The 13,502-nt window shown below is 37.8% G+C and overlaps 1 pseudogene; it reads left to right on the forward strand.

Annotated features, from left to right (window-relative positions):
- The first annotated feature begins 343 nt into the window (after window positions 1-343).
- LOC110306697 lies at window positions 344-1,336 on the forward strand (annotated as a pseudogene).
- Window positions 1,337-13,502: the final 12,166 nt, after the last annotated feature.

The following is a 13,502-nucleotide window of genomic DNA, read 5'->3' on the forward strand; positions in this document are numbered from 1 at the left end:
TTTTTGGCTGCTGAACCTGGTTCCCCTCTTTTCCATCTCCCCTCTTTTCCATCTCCCCATTTTCCCATCCTCCTTTTTCTAAATTTCATAGATTGGTCTGGTCATGTCTATTCTGGACTGTCTCAGATGCCCCTGTCTCTGGCTACACTCTCATTTATGTTTATAATGAATGTTTTCCTCCAACATATATAGGAGCAGCTGGGTTTCCCCTATCACTTTTTATTTCTGTTATTCATTAACTTTTTACTGTTTAATTTTGAGACAGTCTTGAAGTCACTCTTCCCAGCAGGCTCCATCTTGAGATCCTCTTGCCTCAGCCTGTCCCTTATCTGGGATGAAAGATATGACCAAGATATCTTCTTTCTCCTCTGAAGCCCACATTGCCAAGGGGGTTGTCACTGGCATAATCACTACTGTAGTACTTTCACAGAGGCCTCATCATCTTCATGTGTTTTTGAGGTAGGCCACAGAGTTAGAGGTAGCTTGGACCCATGCCTGACAGGAATCTACCATCTTACTAATTGCAACCTGTAGGCTGTGCTGTCAGATGATTGAGTAGATGTCTGGCTGGGAGCATCAGATCCTGTAGAATAACCCCTCACTTTGCAAATAACTGTACCCCTTGCCCCCAGCTTCAGATTGAAAAACTACTTCCTCACACACATATCATATCCTGGCATCCTGCACTAGCAACCCAGGCCCCTCACCCTGGACCCAATGCTTTTCTGTGGAGACCAAGGAGGGAGTGCCCTTTTGTCTTTCCACTATTGAGAATATTAGTACCACAAAGAATGAGAGCCAGGCAGAAGCAAATGGTGCCCCAGCAGGGAGAACACCCTGTTAGAGAACTGGCTGGCATATAGTGGTAGGGACACTCCCAAGGTACTTACAGACAGAGGGATAAAGCAAAAGGTGACCTGGGAAATGCTGTAGGAACACGACTGTGGCTATCTGTTTATATCTGTGACAGCCTATACATCTGGGGGTGGGGGGAGAATGGTCCCTATAGACTTACTGTGCTCTTGGAGCAATGGCAGCCACTCCAACATCTGGTGGGTGAATCTCCAACTCCTGCCTTCTTGTGGCTCAAATGGTATTGAGAGCAGCTGTGGCTGTTGCCTGTGTCCTCATATTAGTCCTGTTCCTTGTCCATCAGTGGAAAGAGACCTACTGTAGGGAGGTGTTTGAGCCAACAATGGAAAGAGGTTAACTGGTAGTGAGGTACTGTGCTCAAAAATCCTGCAGGTGGTAGACCACCAAAGCTACCCTGAAGACCTTGAGCATTAGTAAAGAACTGAAGCTGTCATGGTACATAGCTGTTTCAGTAAATATTTAAAAATACAAAAACAAAAAAACAAAAACAAACAAAAAATATACCCACACGTTCCTGTGCTTGTGCCTCTGCCCAGGCTGCCTGCCTGACCATGCACTGTCAGGCAATGGCCAATCTGTTTATATCTCAAGGAGACTCTCTGGCTAGGAGCTCTTAAATGTCTCCACCCAGCTCACTAAGTTCCCACTGGCAGGTAGCTATCACATGCTTCATGCTTCAAAACCCCCATGACCTTTTGGGTGTACTCAGACAATCCCACACTTTGCAGCTGTATTGTTCACTCTTAAAAGCAGATGAGCAGCCTTGTGAAGGAAAATGCAACAGAAACTTAGTTTAGAAACAACAATAACAACTAAAATCCTAACTTGTAAGCCTTATTAAATCTAAATCCTCCAGTGAGTATTGAAACCAGGAGAGACTTGTAATTACATCTTGTCCTCAAACTGTCTCTAAAAGGACCTAACTCTCTCCGGCTTCCTCTCTTCCTCTGTCCAACCTGGAAGTCGCTCCTACTCGCCCAATGATTGGCTCCTTTATTCAGTATGGGGTTGGCTCACAAATCACCTGAGTATGACTCACTCCTTATCTGCAGCCCCTCTCAGAAGAGCAGAATTAGCATCAACATACAAACAGCACCAGGCCCATCCATAACACATAGTGGTAAGTTGGCCTTGGGGAAGGCCTTGGAGAAAAACAGTTTGTAGCTCTGGTGGAGGACCAGCTGAACCAAGAGCAAACACTCCATCTTCAAGGGTTCTGTGAAGACAATGAAAACTGCCATCTGTATAAAATCAGGGATAGAGAAGTTTTCTGTTGCAGGAAGGAAAATAACAACTTCAACATGTTGGCATTTGCTTCCTGGGTTCTGACTGAAAGCACATCCCAGAATCTGTGATCATCTTTCATTTCATGAAACGTGGACATCTACATAGTTTCCTCCTGTATTTCTGGACTTGGGATGAGCATGTGTCCCTGCCCAGTCAGATGCTGAAGTTCATGACCAACATTGCTAGTGGTATGGAGTACTTGAGTATCAAGAGAGCCATACACAAGGACCTGGGTACTAAGAGCTGCATATTGAATGACAACATGTCTTTGTAATGGATTTAACTAACTCTGGTGTTGTTAAATATTAAAGTCCAAGGTAGAGACTACTATTGTTAAGATCCCATTTAAAGTCCAGTGCAGAGACTATTTGATAAGAACCCTTTTCAAAGTGGGAGTGGGTAGGTTGGGAAATAGGGTGGGGGGGAGGGTATAGGGGACTTTCGGGATAGCATTTGAAATGTAAAGGAAGAAAATATCTAAGAAAAAAAAGAAAAAAAAAGAACCCTTTTCAATTTGATGTCACTTTATGGTGAGAATAGTACAGCTACTAATAGTAAAATATACAAATGTAATATTTCATTGCTTATGCTACTGTATATTAGGTTTCTTAGATGTTATAGTTTTGTTCTACTGGACCAATTGTCGACTATTCTCAAATTGTTCTGGATCTTAGCAGTGTAAAGGTGGACACTGACCCAAAAGACCATTTTTCTTGACTTCCATTCCATCTGGTTACAGTCAAATTAGGCCAAGACAAGACAAGGGTAGGTGAGAAATGACTTATAATCATAAAAAAATAATATTTTAACAATAGAAATTCTTCCCCTCCTCCCCCTCCTCTACCTCTTCTTTTCCTCTTCATTCTTTACCACTATTGATTTCTCTCTCTTTTTCTCAATTCTTCTCCTCCACTTCTTCCTCCTGTTCTTCAACTAAAATTAGGAAAAATGTTATTATATACATTTCTAGATAAAGGGACAAACTGCTTCTTTCACCCATACAGGAAACAAATTTGGAGATAGACATATAAGTATTATCCATTTGCTATCTATGCCTTCTCTACTGGGAAATGAAAACTCCTTAAGTAGATGTATCAAGGTTTAAGTGATACCATCTTTAGTCCCATTTGATTTGTTCAAACTGGTCCCTCTACAGTATAAAAAACAAAACCCAAGAAACTATTCAGAGATATGCAAGTAACAGAACTAGTATCTATTACTACTAAAGTCAAGGCAGCCATGACTAGTCTATGCCAATCACAATGATTCCTTGCTAGTAACCAATTTACAGACAGATGTGAGGTAGAGTTCTGATCAGTGAGCCATAGATGGTATCCTCTAGTGAACCTTATTCACCAACTTAAAACGAAAAGAGACACAGAAACAGACAAAAGAATACTCTTCTAGAAGACATGGCATGCATCAGATGAAAAGACCTCAGACCAGTGCTGTTAGTTAACTAATTTCATTCTAATGCAGTGCTACTCATGGACCTTGTATTATATAAGATAATACATCATGTTAAGATAATACAGCATACCCCATCTAAGCTGGGATTTCTCAATAATTTGAAGCAGGACTGTATATGCCATACAACTTTCTTAACGTATCCCATATCCCATTTCCAGTTATCTTAGATGCATGTGTCAGTCTCATAAAACAAACCTGTCCAGATCAGCTATGTTCAAATTGCATCATTGTCTGCTTTAGACACATATTCCTATGAAATCAGCAACATCTAATTTAGAGGAGGGGTAGTAGAGTTACTTAAGACTTATTTTATATAAAGAAAACAAAAGCTTTGTGACATGTTAGTCCATCAAATTTGATTATTCACTGGAGTTAAATCTGCCTTAAGAATAACTGTTTCATAACTCTTGCAAATCAAAACATTATACCACTAAAGTCTTCACTTTGAGAGACCCTGTGACATCTCAACGGTTAAAAGGATGATGCTTAAAAACAGCTTCTTCGTTTCTTTTTGAAAGACAGTTTGACTGAATGGACATTGCCCAAGCTTGTATTAAGGGAAATGGGAGTTGAATCTGCAGTACTTGTACAATGTACAACTTCTATTACTGTGCTCTCGGGAGCACAGGAATTTGCATGGCTTAGCAGACTTGAGGTTGTAATGATGGGGCTAAAAGTGAGTTGGCAGCACAGGGAGATCTAAGAATGTACCCTGCCCACAGACTTCATATTTTAGAATTTAGTTCTTAGGAGAAAGGCAGTGCTTTTGAAGACAAAGCTAATCGTGCCTAATTCCTTGGGTGTTCATTGTAAAATGCTATTATCCATCCTAAGGTAATTTGCTATTAATATGGATGTAATGTACAATGCTATCAAAATTTCTACTATAATACAGCTTTCATAAATGTCTATTGCCTTTCAACAGCTCTTGCTTCACAGTATGAATTAACCTCTTTGAAGATGAGTGAGAATTTTTCTGCACAGTCCAGCACTGCATAGCTGCAATTATACTGAGGTCTGAGAGATTACTTAATACTGACCTTGCCTATATCATATAGGTGCATAAATGGACACAAATCCTTATTTATTGTAGATTTAATTTTAACTCTACTAATGCTCTTGTTGTATACTTGATATATAGTATGTGATGTTCCTGTTATTTCAACTACTAATGAGTAATATCGTTTCAGAAATCAAGATGTTGGTTTTGAGCCAGGCAATGGTGTCACATACCTTTAAATCTGGCCCTTGAGAGTCAGATCTCTTTGAGTTTGAGGCCAGCCTGGCATACAAAATGAACTTCAGAACTACACCAAGAAATCCTGTCTCAAAAAACAAAAACAAACAAGCATAGAAACAACAACAACAACAAAATAAAAAACTAAAAGAAAAGAAATAAGCTGTTTGATATGCAAGATTAAATTAACAATGAATTAAATGTCACCTAAAACAATTTTAAATGAAGATAATTAAAGTAACTTTTATTATGTCAGTTTTATAAAACAATGGTTTGTACTGCAGTACTTTCATAAATGCTACCATGTTCACTGCTCTGTCAGACCTTGTTCCTCCTAATCCTAACCTCCTGTATATTAACAGACTCTCTTCTACTCTCATATCTTTTAATGTCCTCTATTTATTGTACTGTGCAATAGTAATTGTACCTGTTAATTGTGGGTTAATTGTGATGTCATCATAAATGCACAAAACTTACTTAGATCATATTTATCCCCCCATGTCACCTTCTCAATTCCCAATTCCCTATGTCTGTTATCATGTTGTTTTCTTAATCTAGACTCTTCATATGAAAGAAAATATTGGATATTTGTATTTTTGTATTTAGAGGGCTAGCTTGCATTATTTAAAACTGAGGTCTCCATTTTTTGCAAATTAATTATGAATAATAATCTGCATAACTACAAAGATGCTTCAGTGTCTTTACTTATGCATCCTTTTATGGGTGCATTGCTGGGTTTGATAACATGATTGTTCTGAATAACTCTGCCATGACTTTGGTACCCTGGCATCTTTATTGTGTGTTGACTTACATTTCTTGGCTAGAGTCCCAGGAATTACACAGCTCCATCATTAATAGACTTAAATTTTTGAGGACCTTAGATGTTGATTTTCTAATTCCCTGGAGTAATTCCCCTCAAAACTAAGAATGTATAAATATTCTGTTTCACTATCATGCTCACCAATATTTTTTGTTTATTATTTCCTTGATTTCTTTTTTTAATGTTGTAAATCTATTTTATTTTATTTTGAGTTTCATCTTTTTTATTTACACACTCACACACATACATACACACACACACACACACACACACACACACACACACACACACACACACACACACACTATAATATTTTAGGAAATCCTTGAGGCCAGCCGGTAGCTCAGTAGGGTAAGGTTCTTGTCACCAAGCCTAATAAACTGAGATTGATCCCAGGAACCAAGATGATAGAAAGAAAACATATCAATTTGCTCAACCATGGAAAGGAATGCTTCCATGCCGTATGGGGCTACAGAAGTGACACACAGAGAATCCTTTATTACTTGTATTTATTTAATTTAATATTTTTAAAATTTATTTATTTTTCTTATTTATTCCTATTTTGCAGTCCAGTCTTTATCTCTATTCTGGTGTCCCCTTGTCTCCTAGAGGAAATCTCTACCTCCCCAAGGGACCTCCCCACTCTCTGTGGCACATCTTCTCTCACTGAGGCCAGACCAGGGGCCTCATATCAACTGGTGTATGCAGCCTGGTTGGTGGCTCAGTGTCTGAGATATCTCAAAGGTCCAGATCTGGTAAGACTGCTGGTCTTCCCATGGGACCACCCTCCTCCTCAGCTTCTTTCAGCTTTTCCCCAATTCAATCGTATGGACCCTGGCTTTGGACCATTGTTTGGGTGCTAGCATCTACATCTGACTCTCTCAGCTGCTTCTTGGGTCTTTCAGAGGGCAGTCATGATAGGTTCCTTTTTTAAGCACTCCATAGCCTCAGTCATAGTATCAGGCCATGGGGCCTCCCCTTGAGATGGATGCCACTTTAGGCCTGCCTCTGGACCTCCTTTTCTTCAGGATCCTCTCCATTTCTATCCCTGCAGTTCTTTCAGACAGGAACATCTATTGGTCCAAGTTTTGACTGTGGGATGGCAGCCCCCACCCCTCCACTTAATGCCCTGTCTTTCTAATGGAGGTGGACTCTACAATTTTCCCCTCCCCACTGAAGAGCACTTCATCCAAGGTCTATTCTAGATACAAATCCTTGTCAAGTGACTAGCATTCACATATATTTCACAATTCTGTAGTCTGTCTTTGCCAAATGCTTCTTTTGAAGGCTATTAAACTTTATGCAAACCCAATTATTATTTTCAATTATTTGCTTAGTGAATAGTATCCAATTCAGGTATCTACTGCACGTGTTGATATCACAATGCTATATCTGTGCTTTCCTTTAGACATTTTAAATATTTGGCTCTTTTTTTTAATTAGGCATTTTCCTTATTTACATTTCCAATACTATCCAAAAAGTCCCCAATACACTTCCCCCCCACTCCCCTACCCACCCACTCCCACTTTTTGGCACTGGCATTCCCCTGTACTGGGGCATATAAAGTTTGCAAGTCCAATGGGCCTCTCTTTCCATTGATGGCCAACTAGGCCAACTTTTGATACATATGCAGCTAGAGTCAAGAGCTCCGGGGTATTGGTTACTTCATAATGTTGTTCCACCTACAGAGGGTTGCAGATCCCTTTAGCTCCTTGCTACTTCCTCTATCTCTTCCATTGGGGGCCCTGTGATCTATCCAATAGCTGACTGTGAGCATCCACTTCTGTGTTTGCTAGGCCCCGTCAAAGTCTCACAAGAGACAGCTATATCTGGGTCCTTTCAGCAAAATCTTGCTAGTGTATGCAATGGTGTCAGCGTTTGGAAGCTGATTACGGGATGGATCCCTGGATATGGCAGTCTTTAGAAGGTCCATCCTTTCGTCACAGCTCCAAACTTTATCTCTGTAACTCTTTCCATGGGTGTTTTGTTCCCAATTCTAATAAACATCTCTCCTGAATTTTATGTTAATCTTTATCCAGGATTGGAGGTAAAGTTTGAGTTTCTATCATCTCCAGGAAAATGTGGTGTTTCCTCAAAATTATTAGTTTTTTTTCTCAAATATTCTTTTAGCATCCTCATAGATAATTAGATGGATATGTGATTGCACTTCTGGCACTACCTTCTATTTTACAGATTTCTTATCTATTTTTCTTCAGAACCACATTGTTCATGTTACTATGGTTCTGTAAGATAATTTGAAATTGTACACTGGGGTTCTTTTTCCATTGTTCCTTCTGCTTAAGACTGATATGATTATCTGGCATCTTCTGTGGTTTTGTATGAATTTTTTTTTTTAAACATTTTTTTTTAAGATTTATTTATTTCTTATATGTAAGTACACTGTAGCTGTCTTTGTCTTCAGACGCACCAGAAGAGGGCATCAGATCTCATTACGGGTGGTTGTGAGCCACCATGTGGTTGCTGGGATTTGAACTCTGGACCTTCGGAAGAGCAGTCGGGTGCTGAATTTTTGGAGTTCGTTTTTTGTATGGTGGCAAACATCATAAGAATGCTTATAAATTTAACTTTTACTTTCAATTATGTGCATATGTATGTCTGTGTGGTTTTGTGCATGTGCATGAAGGTGCCCACAGTTGAAGTAGGCATCAGGTTACCTGAAGCTAGTTTCAGAAGGTTCTGAGTCACCTACCATGGAGACTAGTACTGAACTCTGTTCCTCTAGAAGGACAGACTTTGATCTGAAGTATTGAGCCATCACTTTAGCTCACTGCCATTGTAATCTTGATGGCATTTAATTTTGAAAATAGACTTAACAAAAACAAAAAAGGATACTCATGAAAATTGTAATTTCAATAAACTGTTCTTTATTTTTCAAATTCTACTGTTTCTGCTCATCTGTCTATGCTTACTGATTATATGTTTGCATTTGTGTTAATATCCTATGTCCCTTATTGAACACATTCAAAAAATGTAAAAGAGCCCTGCAAATCTTTGTATGCCCTTCAGTGTGTAGCACACAACATTGCACAGTATGTAGACACTGCGAGTGAATTGGGAGTGAAATGGCTATGATTTGTATCTGCTATACCGAATCGATGATCCTAAAGCAACAAGAACCAGATTGTTTATTAATCAGATCTTTTGCTGCATCTGCATCAGTCTTCTTCTAATTTGTTAAGGTGTGGATTTCTATGATTGATTGTCATATTCATCAGCTCTTATTGCTCTTGGCCTTATTAAATGAAGAATGTTTTAAAGAATTTCCCGTGTAAAGTGTTCAGAAATGGGTTAGTAAACCTGAACGTTTGCACACATGAGTCTAGTGCACCAAATGACTTACCTGTCAAGGAGTAGAATATGCTCATATCTATTTATTTTTTTGCAAAAAAATACCATTATTGGATTGAGATGCAATGCAAATAGATGTTCTAAATTTGCAAATATTTGCTCAGAACTGACACTAGATTTATTTAGTAGCATAACTTGAACATATTTTAATAGATTACCCTCATCAAAGGACAATGGAATAGCTTTCCCTGCTCAAACAGAATGATGAATAAATGAATATAGCTGATAATACTAGAGAGAAATATGACATAAATAATGGGAAGCTGAAAAGTAATTGAAGAAGTTTATGGTTATCGGGTTGAATCTAATACAATATTAAATTTCTACTGGCATTTCAAGTGCTGTCCTAATTAATCAATCAGTAATTGCAGCTATGATTACCAGCTGCGATTATGATTAATTTGCAGTATTGATTGAATGGCCAATAATTCTGGTGTGTTCTTCCATATAGATTCTCAGCTGTATTAAGTTGGATTTAGGGCGCATAGTTATTAAAAGCAAATAATCAAACTCTTTACTCCCATTAGGAATCTGTCCTCAGGGATAAGATTTGTGATGGTGGAATCATGGGTAGGTTCACAGTAGGAGAAGCCTGTGAGAGGACAACATTATGCCAGAGATTATTTTAATAAAGCAGACTCATTGCAAAGAGACAGTATATTTTATAATGACTCATTTACTCCAGGCTTACATTCATTACACCCCCTACTAGTTGAGCCTCCTTTCATCATAACAGTATGAACTCCTCAGCCCAGCTCTATCACTACTTCTTTCAGTCTTACAGGGAGTCAAAAGCAATATGTTTGTGCTTTTCTAAGTGTCACATTAAAAAAAAAAAGTCAATAATGTAGTTCTTTCCATAATCACTGTGTCCTTAAGTAGAGGGTACACATTTGCTCTTATATTCGCACCAAACAGTATTGAAAGTCATTTTCTCAAATATATCATGGACCAGGTGGAGGTTCACAGCCATATTTATAGGGAGCAATGCAGCCCAGAGGGGAGCATCTTGCAATTACAATATATGTAAACCACAAGTGGAATTTCTTTTAGAAGCTTTTTACAATGTAAGTCATTAGAATGGTGAGTTTATTGGAAAATTCTGAAAATCTGATGCATTTTCTTTTTATTTTTCTTGGGTTTTTTTGAGGCAGGGTTTCTCTGCATAGCCCTGGCTATCCTGGAACTCACTCTGTAGAACAGGCTGGCCTTGAACTCAGAAATACACCTGCCTCTGCCTCCTAAGTGCTGGGATTAAAGTCATGCGCCATCATTGCCCAGCTAAACTAATGCATTTTCAACAAAAGGAGTCTGAGTGAAAACCTGTAGGCACAGGGGGTTTTGGTATGATGTCCTTTAACTTAAGGTGTTTGAAAAGATCTGGCCCAGGATATTGAACAAACAATTGTAGTATGAAATGGCAATAATTAAATGAATCCCTCTGTACATTGTTCAGGACTGAGACTGGCCATATATTAGCAATTGGCTTAGTATATACATTTAAGTACTGAATCCCACACATTATATGGATTATAAGCATAGACTTCTCCCAAGTAACCTCCATTGAGTTGGTACAATTCTAATCTCATTTAGAAGTACAAAATCATTATTAGGAAGGTTAGTGACATAGTCAAATCTACAGAGTGGATAACCTACCTAGGGAACTCAAGTTCAGCTCACAATAATGTTCATTTAGCACGTAGAAAGTGCTGGCTAACTTTCAGAAAAAGCAGAAAGGCTAAATTTTAGTTATCTTTAAAAATAACATGCTAAGTTCCCTGAGTTTACAGTAGAGGCTGAACTTGAAAACATGTTTTGGCCAAAGTCCCTGATTATTCTGTAGTTGTCATTTTATACATACTTCTTCAAAAAGAACATTGTGTTTAACCTCTTCTCTATACATGATTCCCTAATGCAGAATCTCCTATTGGTTTCTTTTTAGCACTTAGACATACTAACAGGATTTACTGGCTTTAAATGACACAAATCTGCTGTTTACAAATCTTGTTTGGATGGGTCCAAACCCTGCATCACTAGGGGAAAGATCAAGGAATAGTCTCGTTGGGGTAACTCTAGGAGAGAACCTAGGTCCTTATTTTGACAACTTTTGGAGGCTGCATTTACTCTATCTTCAAATCTAGCAGCATAGAATAGCCATTTTTCATCAAGTGCTTCTTTGGTAACATGACCCTTTTTGACTGACTTACCTACTTCCTTTTTAAAAAGAACTTATAATTATTGGCACAACCAATAATACAGGCTAACCCTCCTATCAAGATCCTTAACTTAGTCACATCTTCAAGGTCCTTTTTGCCTGTCATAAAGATAGCCAGGATTCTCTTGAGCAGGATATCAGTGTCTCAAGGAAACATTATTCAGCTCTATAAACCTGCATATTGTTTCTTCTGTAAATTTCTTATCTTCAGCTTAATAATTACTTTCAGGTTACCAAAACCACATCACATTTCTACTCCTAAGATTGCACTAATACAACACCCATGAGAGTATAAAACTTAATCAGATTATTTTTCATGACAGTATTTATGATTGGCAAGTTCTGAAAAGACATCAATACCATCTCATTACTTGAATAGATATTATGGTAGTTGTTTAAAATACAGTTTACTTACAATTGCCCAACTGCATTACATTCAAAGCTAGCTTTCACAGTGTTAGAAAGTTCTATGCAGTCTACTGGAAATGGGTGGCAATAGCAGTGTTAAAAGCAGTCTTACCCAGTTGTGAATTCCATAAAGAATAATCATGCGTGGCCTGGCAGGAAATTCTGAATGGTGAAATCACGAGACCCAGCTCATGAGAGTAAAAAACAGCTCTCTGGCTGTATTTGAAGTCTTCTCAATAGGAAGGAACTGATGCTGGGTACTGTAAACACGTCTAAATCCATGTGATAATTAACAAACATTATTTTATAAAAGTAGATAACAAATGTAGATATTTACTGAGACCATCATTGGGGGGTTTAACATTTATAGGTGCTATTTATGCATTGATATAAACCAATTTGCTAAGCCTGGCTTTTTAAAGTAGCACAAGTAGTTTTTCAGTCTTTTTTTTTTTTTTTTGTAATTAGCTTATTAGTATGATGAGCATAAAATTCTTTCATAAGTATATGAGTTTTGTAATCTCAAGTACTGGAAGATTGGGGTAGAAAATTGTAATTTCAGGGCCCACGTGGGCTATACAATGAATTCAAGGTTAGTGAAGGCAACTTAGTGGGATTCTGTCAAAACAATAATTAAAATGAGAGGAGCTGAGAATACTTTTTAATGGTAGAGCTCTTGCTTACCATGAAGGAGACACAGGATTCAATCCTTAATTCTGTAAAAGTAATTCAATAATTAAATAAGAGTAATTTATTTCTGTTGAGAAAAATAACTCTTTCCATTTATGGAAATGAAATAGAAAAGAAGTGATTTTCCTATTATTCATGATTTAATCTTCTAATCCATCTCCTTAAATGTTCTGGTCATTGGGATTTAAGTAGTTTGTTATTAATATCGAACCTTCCTGACAGGTAAGATTTGATGTGTGAGAGAGTGGGTCCATGGTTCACAAAATAGCTAAACAAGATTGCTTATGAGGAAGGCCCATGAATGTAACTAAACTGCAATACTTCTACTTGGGAAACATCAGCAAGGACCAGAAATAAGTCCTATAAAAATGAATTAATCAAATAATTTTCAACCTTCCAAAGATGCAGAATTCACTCAACTCTGGAAAATGATTGGGCTTCTGCTTAATACCCTGCTGAATTCATATTTTACTAATCCTGTGCTGTTCTCAGAGTGATTACAAAGCTCTGAGTCACTAATGCTCTAATAAAAAAATTCTTATTTCTTTGACCAAAAACACTTTTGAAAACTGCTTATTTTATACTGCATCTTAAAATTAGAGATGAAGGATAGAAAAGTAAGGTTAGTAGGGGAGAGGAAAAAAAAACCTCATTTTGATTAAGTTATTTACTAAATTACAAGAGAAATTTTAAGCGTTCACTCTTTTCTGTGCTTGTGAAACAATAAAGAGATTTTCTGATTTCATACAACTCTGTCATCCAAAGGCTGCCATTATTAGAAAGACTAGAGAAGGGTCAGAGCTATGTCCTCACACACCACCAACTGACAGATAACTAATGGATAGAAAACATGCATTTTTCATGATGCAAAAAAGCTTTCAAACAGGATGTCCAAAAGGAGTACGGTCTTACATCTCCCAGTGACATTTCACAACATCTATCCCTTGTGAATTCAGACCACTTCCCTTCTTCCAGATCATGTAATTGCACAGGGCTTCTTTTTCCCATAATCCTTGAATAACAAAATAGCTTTTAAAGTACTCCTGAAGTTTGTGGCCTAGTTGCTCAATCTGCTGCCAGAATTTGGTGACAAATAATCAGGAGACCAAGGCTATCCATTGCTCTTTAATCTT

Source organism: Mus caroli, chromosome 2 (genome assembly GCF_900094665.2).
Source record: "Mus caroli chromosome 2, CAROLI_EIJ_v1.1, whole genome shotgun sequence".
NCBI classification, from domain to species: Eukaryota; Metazoa; Chordata; class Mammalia; order Rodentia; family Muridae; genus Mus; species Mus caroli.